Below are 11,999 nucleotides of genomic sequence, written 5' to 3' on the forward strand. Positions count from 1 at the left end.
GTTCGGTTCCCGGTACCGGAGAAAAACCAAAAAAAAAAAAAAAAAAAAAAAAAAAAGTGGATATATAAATGAAATTCAACATGCTTTATAAAATATGTTGATTGGTAAAATAGAAGATAAACTGACCTTAAAGTTAGATGATGGAAATTTTGTGCAGTTTCCTCCAGGTACTACCTACTTCAATTTTTCAAAAATACTTCTTTCAGGTTTCCACCTTGTAATAGTTAACCGGTTGTGATAATGAGTGAGAAACACCCAACTAAATTGGTTGGCGTTGGTCTGGTGTGGCTGAAGGGATTTACTCAGGGCAGAAGACCGCCCTGGGCGTGAGAGGCACCAAGCGGCTTGCAGTCTGAGTGGTGCAGCAGGGGAGTGGAGAAGGAAGGCTTGCTTCTGCTTCTCCTGTCTCTACCTTCGTTTTGGACATTGTCTCCTGGCTTCCAGCACAGACCCTTCAGCCTTCTGGTGCAGACCTCCTGATACAGGTTCACGTGGGACACCAAGGTGGACTCCAGGCCTTTGGGTGGATCCTTTTGATCTCCAGCACACAAACAGCCCTTTTGCACATTTTAGTAGCTGACTCTGCAGGTGACCATTGCAAGGCAATCTTGTAAATTCTTATGTATTTATGTGTCTTGCATTAAATCTGTTTCTCTAGTTAGTACTGACTGACTAGATTTTTACTGGGAGTGGCTCCAGGGCAACGGAATCATGAAAATGTAATTCTTTTAATGACTTTAGTGGTTCCTGGAGTTAGCTTTCTCATTTAATGAGACCTACAGGTGCCATTATCTCTCCTGATAATGTGGGGGAATACTGATAGTCCCTGGTGTGAATTGTTTAAAGTAATATGCAGTGTGGATCCACTGATTATCTTAATTCACTACTTGGAGATATGAGGAATTTAGCAGCTCCATATATGATACTTTTGACAGAGTGGGAAGTATAACAGTTTTTGGTTATTGGTTGCTCTTAGCATCTCTGGACAAATTAGTGAAGGAAAATAATGAGCTTAAACACGTATGGGAAATCTAAAGTCTTCTTTTTTTTCCTTTTTGGTACTGGGAATTAAACTCAGGACCTTGTGCTTGCCAAGCAGGCACTTGTGCTGCTGAGCTATATCCCAGCCCTAAAATCTTTTATCTGTGAGGACAAATTAATAAAGGAACACAAGGAGCTCACATATTCAGATTCCCTTTTGTCAACACACATACATAATGTCAAAGTTTCTACATGTGTCCTGAAAGAGAATCTCCTCTCCTTCAGCCACAGGACTGAGATTACAGAAACCCAAACACAGGCACTCATAATTCAATTGGCTGAAATACATGCACATTTAAAGCTCAGCCTCAAGGGCTGTCTGAGTTAAAGGTGAGGGAACTAATGGAGAAAGAATGGGATCCCACAAATTGAGATGGAAGTGTTTGGGAGGATCCTGATGGGGCTGAGGATGTGGAGTTCCTGAACTCTAATAAGATTATTCTGCCAGGGGAAGAGATCCCCTTACCCACAGTGGCAGGGGCATACCTATTACAATCCCCTGTCATGTTGGCTTCTCCTGGTGTACCAGGGGAAACTAACCTGTGTTAACAAAGCATAGTAATGCTGACCTTGCTCAGGAACCACTCTCGCCACCCACTTTTGGCCCTGGGCCTATGAGCAAGCTCAAACTGAAGAAAGCTCCTAAAGATGAGGTACAGAGTGTGATCCAGGAGGTTTACTATTCTCTCAAAGACCTTCTTAAGGACTCTTATGAGCAGAGGTCTGATGAGCAAATGTAGGATGGATTTTATGAGTGTGGGATAATGGTGACAAAAACACCTGGATCAGGCTGAGTTTTTCAAAATGAGCTCATTAAGTAGCAATTCCGAATTTAATATTGGAGCTCATGGAGCAAAAAAAATGTTAATCATTTGTTTGGTGTTTGGCAGAAGTGTGGGCCAAAAGATGTCCCCGTGTGAACAGTTTGACATCCCATGGTTTACTGTTAATGAGGGGTTCAACAGTTCAGGGAAATGGATTTGTCATGTTAAAGCTAATTCTCCACACTGAGATGATCCAGAAAATGTACCTTGACTAACACCTTGAGAAACATATTCATAAGGGAGGCACCAGCATCCCTGAAGAGCCCCGTGGTTGCTCTTCTCCGTATGCCAGCCCTTGCAGTGGGGACTGGAGTATTCAGTTGGGACACTAAGGGTTTAACTGGGTCCCAGAGTGGCAAAGGTCAAGCAGCAGCAGTTAACCAGCAGAGTCAAGGTGCACACACGCATGGACAACAGAAGTAGAACCATGATCAGAAGAGTCCGACACGTGTAGACCTGTTTCATTCGTTAATTAGCCATAGTGGTGCCAAAAGCAAAATAGACAGAAAGCCAACAAAATCTTACCTAGATTTATGCAATTGGAAAAAATTAAGGGTAAATGAACAGAAATCTACTTCACATCATACTAACTGAGAATCATGGCCAATCAGACGGTTCGGAGATTTGAGCCAATTTACAGACCTAGAAGCCCTTGAATGAAGGGGAGACTGGGTCCCCTTGAGGAAAGAACCTAGTGTACCACCAAAAAATCATACAGTCAGTATTTCTGCTATCCTTCACCAAAGGGTTCCAAAGCCTTTCAGGAGGGTAACTGTACACTGGGGGAGGGGAAGTAATCAGAATTTGGGGGGACTGTTGGGCACCACTTCTGAACTACTACTGATTCCAAGGAGCCCAAAACATCACTGTAGCCCCCCAGTAAGAATAAGGGCCTTTGGAGATCAGGTAATTAATGAAATTTTAGCAGAGGTCTGAGTCACAGAAGGTCCGATAGGTCCTCAAATTCATCCTGTAATCATTTCTCTTGTTCCAGAATGCATACAGGATAGGTATATTTAGTACTTGTCAGAATCCTCATACTGCTTATCCTACCTTGCAAGGGCTGTTACAATTGGAAAAGCCAAAGGGAAGTTACTAGAGTTGCTTTGCTTGTAAAACAGTAAACCAAAAACAATGTTGCATCGCTGGAGGAACTGCAGTGATCAGTGCCACTCTCAAACCCATGCAGGATTTGGGGGCGGGGGGTGGTTCCCAACATATCATTTAAGTCTCCCATTTGGGCTATGCAGAAGACAGATGGGTCTTAAAGAATAACAGTGAAGTGATACAGAGCTTCACCATACAAAGTGGCAGGAGGTCAACAATGGTTCTTATACTGCATATTGTTTTCAGATCAGTCATTCTAATTGCCAAATTCAAACGTATAAAATTGGTCAGAGAAAAAAATTTAAGCATTGACTGTTCCTCAATAAACTATTTATTTTTATTTTTTTTTTTTTACTTGTTACTGTTTTTTATTGTTTAATCAAGCTTACATTTTTTTGTCTAGTGGACTGAGCAAATTCGTTGAAGATAACAGTATGTAATTTAGCAACCACTGTAAATTTCTATCACTTTGTCTTGAGGTCATGAGTCATTTTTGTTGTTTTTGTGTTGTTTTGATTTTGTCTTCATTGTTGTTTTGTCAGTTTATTAATTTTTTAAATAGAAAAAGAATAACAGTGTATTATCATAAACTGAATCAAGTGGTGACTCTGACTGCCGTTGTTTTACCAGATGTGATGTCCTTGCTTCAGTAGGTTAATACATCTCTTAATACTTAGTATGCAGCTATGGGTTCAAGAAATGCCTTCTTCTCTATACCTATCTATAAGGTCCATTAGAAACAATTTGCTTTCAGCTGACAAGGCCATCAGTACACCTTCACTGTCCTACCTTTCTGCCTTCCACCTTCTTCCTGCCAGGAGGTGTTTATCCTCTGCCATGCCACCTGCCTTGGAGCCAGGCAACTAAGAGCTGAAACCTCTACAAACTGAGCTACAGTAAACCTTTCCTCCTCTAACTTTGGGGGTTGGGTATTTTTTCTCAGCAATGGGAAAATAGCCAAGTCACACCTACATGAATATTCCTTTGTTACCTTAACAAATAGATCCCCTTCTCATTGTCTTTGTAATGTAAATTAACTCTTGATCCCTACTCTATCTGCTTTGAGTTTTTAAAACTTTATTGATGACTGTAAATTTGCTTATCATATCAGTCCACATGAAATGGAATCATTTTCTGAATGATTAACAAAATGACAAATAGACCAATGCAGTCCTGTAGAACTAAAATAAACAAATGAACCCTTGGGGGTGCAGACTTCCATCTGTGCACATGTTATCCTGATGGGAAAAAAGAAACCATTAACTGTTCAGTGTCCACTATAGGTGACAGTGCATCTCTATCCCTATTCTCATAGCCAATTTTAAAGGGACACCTATTAACCTATGGGGAAGAGTTCTGAGGTTAAGTAACTGACAGGAGGGTTTCTAAATTCCTATTTGTGAATTCTTAGCTGTGGAAATCACTGTAGACAAGATGAGCTGGTGTTTATTTTATTTCAATAATATAGCTAGAAATAAGGGAGAGATTATAGATTAAATCTAGATGCCCAGCTCTGGTGAGAGAAAAGTACAGAAAGATTGTAAGTGCTAGAGTGGCCTAGTGAAATAGTCCTAGAAGCCCACCCGAGAATGTGGATCAAGGGGATGTATTGAGCACAGTGAGCTAGGATTAGTTTGCAAATGTTTTTCTCTGTGACTAAGACTTTGTGTTGAATAAATGGTGCCTATCCAATGGGAAATTATGTCCAAATCCTGAGAAAAATGGGTGTTCCTTCCTGTTATATTAAATTTTTATTTTTTGCAGAGCCGAGAATTGAACCAATGACCTAGCACAGGTTAAGCAAATGCTCTAGCATTGAGCCACATCCCCATGTGTGTTTTTTAAGGAAATAGTTCCTGGGTCATTCAGAAAGACATTTACTGGGTTGTAAAGTTTACAAGACCTGGGGAAAATATAAGCATAAATTTGTAAAAAAGGGGAAAAATTAAATATATAAGTTTTAATGTAATGCTCTAAAAAAGGAGACATTAGAAGCCTATTTTCAGTAAAAAAAAAAAAACTTTCTTAAAATTTAAGCATGTTGAGGAACTGCTTAGTCTGTCTTGATGAGTGAAATTTCAGAATTTCCATAGGAAACAAACCAAAACCAAAAATAAAAAATAAAAAGAAGATATTGGGTCCTAGGCAGGATCAATTAAATCTGAAAATTTGAGTTTCTAGTGACCTGAATTACCAGCATTATTTTAGTATTATTATTTAGTATGATGTCAGAATTTTCATATTGGAAAGCTTCCAGGATGATGAGAATGTGGTATGTGGTTGTGCCTGTCCCATAGCACCACAACCTAGCCCCTTTGAACAAACTACGAGGCTATCACTAGCCCCCACTCTTACACCGTCCTTGCTTCCATGATTATCGTGTTGACTGGGTTATTTTAGACTTGTGATGCTGAACTCATCCCAGTTTGGGTCGTGGTAAATCTGAGTACCTCATCGTGTGACTGTGCAGGCAGACCCTTTGGGTTCATTGATTCTCAGTTGTGTTTGCAGAGTAGCACACACAGGGAAAGCAGCCCTCCATATGGATTACAATTGGTCAAAGACAAATAAGGTGAGTGTTTCGATATTTGTCAAATGGTTTCTTTAGATATAAACATGATCCGGCACTGAAAGGGAACAGTCCTGGGGACTGCCGGGCAGCATTCTCCTCGACCAAAACCAAGTGTGAAACCATGCGCCTTTCTCCTTACTTTAACTGTTGATTACATTGTGTAATGTTCAGAGTGCAGACAGCCATCTTGTAATGGTGAGGTAGATATCCAAATGACAAAATGTCAAGTACTAAAGACAGCAGGGTAGAGGGCTTGAAAATCTAGAATTCGGCAAAGAGACACCTGCATATTGATATTTACTGCACCAAGTTCATGATACCCAAGGTATGGAATCAACCTACCTTTCCACTGACAAATAAGTTGATAAAGAACATGTGATATATAATGAAATATTATTAATCCATTTTGAGCTAATATATAATTAACAAATTGGAATATTATTTCTATATATAATGAAATATTATTCAGCCATAAAAATGAAATCTTGTCATATTGAGAGACCTTTTGTTGCATGAAATGAGTGAGGCACAGAAAGACAAACATAACGTGTTCTCACTTATGTGTGTATGAGAATAGAGCATCCCAAGAGCCTGGAAACAGGAAAGGCAGAGGAACATGGTAAGAGGGTAACTAATGAGCATGACCCTCCAACTGGGTAGGAGGGATGACTTAGTTTTAGTTGCAATATAGTGTGACTGCTGTTGACAACAATTAATTTTATATTTCAAGATAGATGGTAGAGTCAATTTTCAGTGCTCCTAACACAAATACATTTTAAATATTTGAAGGGATGGATATGCCATTTACCCTTTTTAAGATTATATTTTATGTACATATATTGACATACTATACTTTGCTCCATTTATATGTTGACCTGGCACCGAATATTGTGTGTCAATTGAAAATAAAAATTGAGCTTGGGTCTTTAATGATATTGTGTTCACTTACAAGCTTTTTCTCACTAGGGTAGTATTAATTCCTATCATACTCATAGTATTGAAACATTCTCCTTCATAATATATTATAACATCATGACAGAGGTTGCAGAAGTTATCAGTAAGAGAAAAGATAGGTTAGTTCATGCCCCTGAATAAAACCAGGATTTAAGCTTCTTTTCTTAGCATAATAGCAGAGATGCCCTTGTTTTAAAATTGTTGGTGTGTCTCTCTCTTCCTTGGAGGTTGAAGGCTATGGGAAATTTATCTTGGAGTCCCTGCCATCCTAAGCTTAATGCTTTACATATGCTATTTGCACAGTACTTGTTGAACCAAAAGAATAAAAGTTTGAAATTAATTTAAAAGATTTATGAATAGTTAGATGATGTGTGAGTTGAATAAAGCTCTCTGTGGAGATAAAAATTATGCTAGAATGAAATATGTTTCTCTTTAAAAAAAAAAAACCTAAAAAATGGTGTAATTTCCTTAAACTGGTCTTGCACCGTCACCCTGTGTGGTCAATACTCGATTGTCAGTTGTAGCTGGAATACTTTGGGATCAGTATTGTTGATCGATATTAGTAATCATTTTAACTTCTTGCTTCCTCTGGGCCAGCACGTGGCATGCCCGATAAGTCCGCCAGGATGGAGGGTGGTTTCATTTTTGGAATAAAACGCCCTCTGTCCTAAGGGACGGTGTGAAACTACTGGCGAGAAGTCAGCTCAGCTCAGCCGCAGACACTCCGCATCGGTTTGGCCCATATCCCTGCAAGGACGGTCACGTGGGTTGATAGTGGGTTTAAAAATAACTGTTTGGAACTCAGGACGGGTAGGGTCCTCGTCAGCCTCTGAGGCCACAGCCTTTCAAAACTGCCAGCTGCCCCTGAAAGGAGTTCACACAGCTGCAAGGCAGTTCAGCACCAAATATTTTCCCGTTGGTCTAAGGTGGTTTGGACTGCACAGCAAAGAAGAAAATCCACCGCAGCAGAGCTCAAGTGGTCTTCTTTGTTAAAGTTATGGGAATTCTCACTCAATATTATTATTTAATTGTATATAGAATTCTATATGTCAAGGAAGCTCTGTAGTTATGTAGGAAGGTCAATGCCTGCACCAGTACAAATTGGTTAGTCATTACATGTTGCCAAATGTGGGGATCTTACTAACGGTAAATAAAATGTCAACTGGTATTAATCAGCACTGAAGAAATCATTTCACATGATCAATTAAGCCTGGTAGGATTACAATAACCATGTATCTATCCAACCTTATCAAGGGGAGAGAAATGGTCATTTAGACCAGTTTAAAACAAATTTAATTTTTAAAACATTTAACCACTAAAAAATTGATAGTTGCATGCACAACAGATTGGCAGAATTTGTTCTGAAAATGAAAATCCTGAGCAAGGAGGCTCACTCTACCCATTGGTCTGCTACTGTTCTCTATTTCCGCCCCTCCCCCCCCAACATGAACAAGGGATTCTAGCGCTTCGTTTATATACAACTCTGCATGAGGATGTAAGTGTGGCTCCTTCCTCTGCATGAGAAAGGAAATGTGTAGTTCTTATGGCTCGGAAAGTTTGTTTTACCTTTATGTGGTCTTTACCAGACACTATAAATCTGATAAGAATGTGTGACGTTTGTATACCGGAATACACAAAAATTTACTAGGAAAATTTTCTAAGGCTTGAATTAATGATTTTTTTTACTAGTCAAAATATTTTTATATGTTAAAATGTCCATTTTTTTCCAAGCAGATCTATAGATTCACAGCGATAGCTAAATTCCAAGGAGATTTTGGGAGTAGAAATTCATGAGTACATTTTAATATTTGTGAGGACCCAGGACAGTCAAAACATCTTTGAAAAGGGAAACAAATTTAAAGTTGTAACTATATACGATTTTCAAACATACTATAGTAACAGAAATCATTAGCATTAATTCTGTGATATTGGAGTTAAGCAAGTAGATCAATGGAACAGAACATAAAATCCAAATTTAAATTCATAAATGTTTGGAAAACTGATTTTTACTTCAAAATAATTCAGTGAAGAGAGGCTGTTCTTTTCAATAAATATGCAACAATAATATTTTTACATGAAAAAAGGAGAAAAGGATTTTATGTAGCTCATACCTTTTATAGAGGTTAATTTAAAAATTAATAAGCATGAAACCTAAATCTATGAAACTTCTATAAACATAAAGGAGAAAGCTTTGTGATCTAGATTAGGCAAAGGTTTCTCACACATGAAACTGATATTATGTCAATGAGAGAGAAGAATGACGACTCAGGTGTCACTCAATTTAAAATAACTGCTCTTTAAATGATGCCACTAAGCATCGAGAACCAGCAGCAGTTTTCAAGAAAATATTTGTAAATCATAAAGAAATTACATCCAGAACATGAAAAGAACTTTATTTAAAATTGAGTCCTTTAAAGAAGCTACATCTGTCAAAGATACTGTGTGCCAGGCATGGTTGCACACACCTGTAACCCCAACACTCAGGAAGTCCAGTCAAGAGGATTGCCGTGAGTTCGAGGCCAGTCTTGGATAAGTAAGGGAGTTCAAGGCCAACCTTAACGGAGACACTGTCTCAAAATAAATAAATTAATTAAGTAATGAAATATACTACAGACTGTTTGATTCAGGCTGAAGAGAATATCATGTTTGTGGAGAGGTAGAATTTTGCAAGTCCAAAACTGAATTTAAAGCCTATTTTAAGTCCTTTAGAAAAATAGGCATTTAATTTTTGTATCTGATTTAGTGTTCTTGGGATTACCTGGTAATGCTCTCAAAATTTATTGCTAAGCATTACAAGCTTGTAGATCCCACTACCAGAAGATAAGAATGCTATAATATCTGAAATTTATAGGAAAGATTTTCCCCCTTAGCTGTAGCCTGCCTATCTAAAGCCAATAATGTACTATTAAATGTGTTGATGCATGACTTTGTGCTTTGGCTATAAGATTTCATGTAACCACTTTCACTTTGGAACATGTTATTTAGGGTAACTTGAATCTGTTTTCCTGGGCAACAGTCTTTCATATTTGATTCAGAATAAAATTATTTTATTTTATGTATACCAAAGTAGCTACTTTACATTAACAATGTTAAACTCTTCATAATCATTAGAAAAGTTCATATCTAAAGTACTTGCTTTCTGACTGCCGTGCTGTCCACGTGGGGGCCTCCTCTGCCCGGCCCCTCAGCTGTGCTGCCCTGTCCTGCAGGCAGCCAACTATAACTAAAACCTCTACGAACTGTGAACCAGAATAAATCTTTCTTCCTTTACATTATGCGTGTTGGGTATTGCGCCTCAGTTACAAGAAGTAACTAAGACAGATATGATACCAACACCTGTAAATTACAGAAGAAGTTTCTGTGGCTCTCTTTGGCCCACAGTCAGCTGGTACCAAGGCAGGATAGTGTATCACTGCGGCAGAGAGAGCTGCTCACCTCCTGACATGCAGGAGCATGGTGAAGAGGGAGGTGTATCTTCCTGTGCCACATCTCCGGTGCTATGTCCTCCACAACACACTTCTTCCCCGCAGGCCCATCTCCTCGTATGATGTCATCTATAAACCTATCTGATCCAATCGCCTTCCAGAGGTCCCAGCTATAATCCCACGAGGACTTAGGGGGCTATTTAGATGTAAATCATAACATTCCAGCCCCAGCTCCCAAAAGCCTCCTGTGTATCTGTTCATGCAAAATATATTTAGTCTATCTCAAAGAGTTGACAACATCCTAACAGTTCCAGCATTGCTGACAAATCCATGTCCAAAATCTCCTCTGAGTCTTGAGACTTATACTATAACTTAAAGATATCAAAAAGAAGTTGAATACTGCTGATATGCAGTGGTGCAGGAAGAACATGCCTGTCCGAAAAGTGAGAAATGGGATAGAAGAGAACTGAGCACAAAGCAAGACAAAAACCTTGTGAGGCAAATGTTAAATCCTGTAGCTCCAAATCCAGTATTATGGGCAAATTTTGTTAAGATGTGAATTCCAAAGGGCTTGAACAGTCCTTCCACTATGGAATTGCTGGTGCTTTAACTCTCATGGTTTCTCTCTTGGGCTGGGTTTGTTTAATCCTTGCAGCTTTCTTCCAGTGTTCCATGCTCCTAGCTTCTCCAGCTTCTTGGGGTCTTCATTGCATGGTTTTATTTATTTATCTATTTATTTTTGTTTTTTTTTTCCAGTACTGGGAATCAAACTCACGACCATGCGCTGGCCAGGCAGGCACTGTGCCACTGAGCTAAATCCCCAGCCCCTTCATTGCTCGTTTAGCTTTACTCTTACAGCTTCATTAACCACCCTCTGAATGAGACACAGTCTGACCTTCTAAATCTTCTAAAATTTGGTTGGAAGCTCTCTTAACTGCACAACTCATTTTTATTTTAAAGAGGAAAAAACAATAAGAAAATAACAACAAAAATAAAATAACACAAAAACAATAAAAATGATACAGAATCTCAAAACAAGAGGGTAGGAAATTAACAATGGTTGTTACATTACATATTGTTATCTTCAGCAAAGTTGCTCAGATATAAGAATGGAAGATTAAAGAAACCATTGAAGAGAATAAAAAATTTTTAAAAAGCATTATAAATGATGCAGAGCTTCACTAAACAAGATGGTAGGAATTCAAAATTGTTCTGATATTGCATATTGCTGTTTTCAAATTACTTGTTCAGGTTACCAGACATAAGCATGCAAAACTGGTCAAAAAATTTTAAGCATTAACTGTTCCTTCCAATAAACCAATAAACATCAGCAGCACAATTATACACAGCTCTTACATTCTGCACAGCTGTAAAACCAGAACTTTTAGATAACACCAAGGTCTGCTCTCAGGTTGAGCAGTAGCCGGGCTCACTTGTACTACGCTGACAGAGGCCTCTGAGTACCTGGATCGCTGTGCGCTACGGACTGAATTTCAGGCAACAAATTATTCAGCCATCTACTGAAGGGGTTGGACCACCACCATCCTAGGCTGATCAAAATCCACTTTAAGCCTCTTCCATCCTGCTATTAGAGTCAGCTAAGTCAGGTAAGGATATTATAGGCAGTCAGACAGGACTAGGCCCTCGAGGAAGTCGGTGCACCACATGAGGACACATTACAGCTGTGGCTGCAGATACATCTGCTGAAGGCCAGGCCTCACGATGCGGGTGGGGTGACCCAGCACACGTGCCTCCTCCAAGCATAAGCAGCACATTGAGGACTGTGCTCACCTGGCCCGGGGAAGTGTTTACGGACATCAGTCACTATGATGGTTGCCCCAGACTGCCTGGTCCATCTCTTCCTAAAAAGGCCCTTATTCTTTCCATGTACACTTGCTAGGTGACCTTCTTTCCCATTGGGTCAGTATTACCCAAGCAGCTAAACTTGTAATCTTATTGGTTAATCACAGTCTTGTCCCTTATTGCAGGTTGTATCTACCTTGTGATTTTACTCTTTTAAACTTCCTCTGTAAGGTGGGGCCATGGCAACTGTTACGGTTTCTATCTAGATGTCCC

The sequence above is a fragment of the Chinchilla lanigera genome, unplaced genomic scaffold (assembly GCF_000276665.1).
Source record: "Chinchilla lanigera isolate Chin_1 unplaced genomic scaffold, ChiLan1.0 scaffold00039, whole genome shotgun sequence".
In the NCBI taxonomy this organism is placed as follows: Eukaryota; Metazoa; Chordata; class Mammalia; order Rodentia; family Chinchillidae; genus Chinchilla; species Chinchilla lanigera.